A 5,000-nucleotide genomic window follows, 5' to 3' on the forward strand; every position below is an offset into this window, starting at 1 on the left:
AGTAGGCTACAATGAGGGTGTAACTACAGTGTGCAGGTAGCCATGCAAACCCACCAGCACGCATTGGCCGGCTAAGGTGCAAAACAAGGGGCTAATCATCCTGACCCTCATGCCATGTTGCTGTCCTTCACATGCCATGCAACTCTTGGAAATGCTGTGTGGCTGCTGGCATATGTGGCAGCAGATATGTAAGGAGCCATGCACACCCAGCAGCACTCCATGGCAGGCCATAGCGCACATCGAAGGCAATCATCGAAACCAACGTGCCTTGATGGTGATTTTCACATGCCAAGCCTATCTCAGACATGCCATGCGGCTGCGGGCGCATCTGGCGGTAGCTGTGGGGGCACGACAGCACAAGGCAGGAACCCTTGCGCACCCATCAGCCCGGGGTGGCAGGCAACAGTGTGCGGAAGAGGGGCTGAACATCGGGACGCATTGGCCATTTCCTTGTTTTCAAATGCCATGCCTCTCTGGAAACTGCTGTGCAGCCACGGACACGTGTCAGCAACTGTGGGGGCATGACAGCGGTAGGTAGGGAGCGAAGGGCACCCAGCAGCACACGGTTGCTGGCATTGGCGTGCGGCAGATAGGCTGCCCACCTGGACAAACGAGCCATGTACTTGTTTTCACATACATGCCAAGCCTTTGTTGGGCTTTCGTTGCGGCTACGACTGCAGGAGGCAACAGCCGTCGCGACATAGCGGTATATACTAGGCAACCACGAGGGCAAAGCAGCACGCCGTGGCAGGCGCAACGCACACCAAGGGTAAAATCTTCGAAACCAACATACCGTGGGGGCGTCCTGCACAGGCGATGCCACTCTTGGTCATGCTATATGGCCTTTGACACATGCGGCGCAAGATGTGGAGGCACTACAGCGTAAGGCAGGCAGCCATGCGCGCCCAGTAGCACACACTGGCAAACAACTGTGTGCGACAGAGGGGAAGACTGTCGGGACGGACGCGCCATGTACATGTTCTCACAAACCACTCCTTCCTTGGAAATGCTATGCATCGAGGGGCACATGTGGCATCAGAAGTTGGGGCGTGACAGGGCCTGCCATGCGGAAGAAGGGGGCGGCGTTGCATGACAGAAGGGCTCACCATTCGCAAGCACGTCCACCTTCGTAGAGCATGCTCTGCCGCGACTGGCACACGTTACAGCAGCTGCGGGCACATGGCACGGAAGGCAGGCGGCCATGCGCGTGCAGCCGCACGCAGTGGCAGGCCTCAGCGCACACCGAGGGCCAACTCATCGAAATCCACGTGCCATTTCACTTCTTTTACCATGCCATGGGTCTTTTCGGATTGCCTACCCTGCCCCCTCATCGTCTGCTGCCCCTCGGTGCGGCCCCTCAAAAACCACCCTGGGAGTGACACCTCCCTCCCTCAAGGTAGCTCTTATACTCTTCGCCCATTTCCAGAAGGAGACATGACCACCCCCCAAAAATATACCGTTCTATTTTTTGAGCTACAAATATTCAAATCAAATGAAACTTGGTAAGAAATTAAGGAAAAATCCAAAGATTATTTTCATATAAAAATCACCGTCTTTGGATAAATATTTATTTTTTTTTAATTTTTTAATATTAAAAAACATATTAAATTCAAAAAACTATGAAAAATCCATTTTAATGTATTTTTCTGAAAACTAAATTTCGGATGTCTTCCAAAGGTTGATAGAATGTTCTGAAAAAATATTGGACCATTCCAACATATTTTGATATTTTTAATATTTTATGATTGAAATATTACGAAAAATACCCAAAAAAATGGAAATGCGGGGTTTAAGTGAAAATGATTGTACTTTGGGTGCCATGCATGGCTTTTCTAACCCAAAGGGATGTTTTGCACAACATGATTTAAAGACCCAAACTATGTTGTGTGGGCATGGCCTTGGCGTGTGCAGCAGTCGGTGCCTCGTGTGCAGCCAAAGGCTGCAAAGGAGCCACTATTGCATGGGCCATGGGGGCCACGGAAGCACCCATGTGTGAGCCACGTGCGTGCGGCTATGTGTACGGTAGACTAGACCTGGGATCGATGGTGCGGCAATGCGTGCAACCTTACACGAGCCATGTGCCGAAAAGCCCGTGGCATGTGCGGCCATGCCAGCCACCAATATCGACGCATGGGAGGCCGTGCCAGCGAACTTGCTCGCGATAGTGCACTCATGGGCGGTGCATGTGGACCACGCAACGCAACCTTGCGCGCGGCGGTGCAGCCGTGCCTGCAACCTCTTGCGTGGCAATTCAGGCAAATCCCGAAACCTAGCGCGCGAAGACGAAGCGATGGGCGTGGCACATGCAGCCATGCATGCGACCTGGGGGGCGGTGTGAAGCAATGCACGCAATCTTGCGAGCGGTAGGGCAGCAAGGGGCGCGGCATGTGAGGCCATGCAAGCAACCTTGCGCGAATTAGTGCGGCCAGAAGCGCGGCATGTGCGGTGTGGAACGTAACCTTGGGCGCGACTGTGCAGCCATCTGCGTGTCATGTGTGCCGTGCGCGCAATCATCCGTGCGGCATGTGTTGCCACGCGCCAAACCATGTGCGAGGCTTGTGCAGCCATGGTCGCAGCCATGTGCGTGGAAGTGCGGCACGGGCGGCAGCCCTGCGCGCGCTGCCCGCACCATTGCCATCCGCCATGTGCACCCGGGCCTACCACCTTTCGTGCGGTTGAGCAGCCTTTCCAGCAGCAATGTGCGTTGTTGCCTGCCGCCTTACACGGGGTGTGCACCTTTGCCCCCAGCCATGTGCGCGCGGTAGCCTACACCTCTGCGTGCGATAGTGGAACCTTACCCCCAACCATGCCCAAGGTTGCGTGCAACCATGTGTGCGGTATTGCAGCAACGCCCGCATCCATGTGCGTGGTAGCCTGCCTCGACGCCAGTAGACTTAGCGCGCTAGTGCAACCTTGCCCTCGGCGATGCCTACACCTTGTGCGTCCATGCCAGCTGCCTTCTGCGCGGTAGTGCAGCCATGCCTGCCACCATGCACGCACATTGTGCGGCCCTGCGTGCGGTACTGCCGCCTCGTGCACTGCCTTCATATGCACTTAGGCACCCTTAGGGGGGCACGCGTTGGCATTGTCATGGGCACGTATATGTGCACACTTGCGGCATTCAAGAGCACAATTAAGCGACACTTGGGCTACACTTGGGTGCACGCTTAGANTTGCCTGCCGCCTTACGCGCGGTGTGCACCTTTGCCCCCAGCCATGTGCGCGCGGTAGCCTGCACCCCTGCGCGCGATAGTGGAACCTTACCCCCAACCGTGCCCGAGGTTGCGTGCAACCATGTGTGCGGTATTGCAGCAACGCCCGCATCCATGTGCGCGGCAGCCTTCCTCAACGCCAGCAGACTTAGCGCGCTAGTGCAACCTTGCCCTCGGCGATGCCTACACCTTGTGTGTCCATGCCAGCTGCCTTCCGCGTGGTAGTGCAGCCATGCCTGCCACCATGCACGCACATTGTGCGGCCCTGCGTGCGGTACTGCCGCCTCGTGCACGGCCTTCATATGCACTTAGGCACCCTTAGGGGGGCATGCGTTGGCATTGTCATGGGCACGTATATGTGCACACTTGCGGCATTCAAGAGCACAATTAAGCGACACTTGGGCTACACTTGGGTGCACGCTTAGACACACTTATTCAACACTTGCGGGCACGTGTAGGCACATTTAAGGCGACACTTGGGGTATTCGAGAGCATGCACAGGCACACTTGGTTGCACACTTGGGCAACAGTTGTGGGCAGCATGGGCACATCTAGGCAACACTTGGGCCATTCATTGTGCACTTGTAGTCAACACTTGGGGTGTTGTGCGGCCATTCACTGTGTACACGTGGGCACACGTAGCCAACACTTGGGGGCATGCGTAGGCACACACTTGGGCCATTCAAGAGCACATTGTCAATGCTTTAGACCTTTCTAAGCAACCGCACCGGCACTTAGCACTTTCACTAGCGCTAAGTCAGCCTAACCACCCTCCTTAAGGGACTAGGGAAGAGAAGAAGTGAACACAAGAGTGAGTTTGAGAAGAATGAACCTGTATAGCACTAGAGAACTCTTGAGTACAAGGCTTGAGAACTCACTTGCTTGGTTGAACACTCTTGGTTGGTCCTTTGTGAGTGCTTTTGCCAAATGAGGCAACACCTACCCCAAGTTACAATGGATGGCTAAGATATTTACAAATGTCCTCCATCCAACGGTTGGGGAGGAAACTAGAAGCTTCCCACCTCCTTAGCGGAGCTCTAGAAATCTCTCCCAGAATATCTCCTGTGAATATCTTCTACAAATATCTACAATAAGATATCTATTGTTACTACACCATTGTAGAAAGCACTAGAACTTGGACCTTACTTAGCCCAACGGCCTAAGTCCATGGGCTTGGTGAGCTAGGCCCGTGGGCCTATGATGGGCAGGTCGTGACACTCTCCGCCACCTAAATCTGCGATGCCCTCGTCGCAACCTCCTTGTGGTACTTTTATTCACGAGTCGTCTCCCATCTCGTCTCGCTCTCTGGTCGCCCCTTCCACTTGACTAAATACTCCACGTGAGGAGATAGTTTGTGTCTCTGGATGATTGGATCAGCATCCAAATTAGCCTCCCCCTCGCAAGGAGTAACGCCTATTGGGGTCCTTGTTGTAGTCACATAACTTGAGCCTCCTACAACGTCATCTGGTTGTCTCCGTTCTCTCGTTTGCATCTTCCTCTTTCTTGGCATGGATGGCTTGCTCCCAAATTCTCCTTGTCTTGCCCTCCCGTCCAAGGGCAAGTACGCACCTAGCCCCTGGGTGGTGTTGGCACTTGTCTCTAGGCTTGAACCGATTCCTCTTATCACGCTTGTGCCTTGGTGCCTCTCCTTTAGACATGTCATGAGAGGTAGTGGCTTCCCTCGCCGTTGTCCTCCTACTCTTCCCATACTTCTCCAATACGAGCTTCCACCTTATCCAACTCCTTTGCATACTTGAGCCTTGAAGGTGGCAACCATCTCCTCTTGGT

Source organism: Macadamia integrifolia, chromosome 4 (genome assembly GCF_013358625.1).
Source record: "Macadamia integrifolia cultivar HAES 741 chromosome 4, SCU_Mint_v3, whole genome shotgun sequence".
NCBI classification, from domain to species: domain Eukaryota; kingdom Viridiplantae; phylum Streptophyta; class Magnoliopsida; order Proteales; family Proteaceae; genus Macadamia; species Macadamia integrifolia.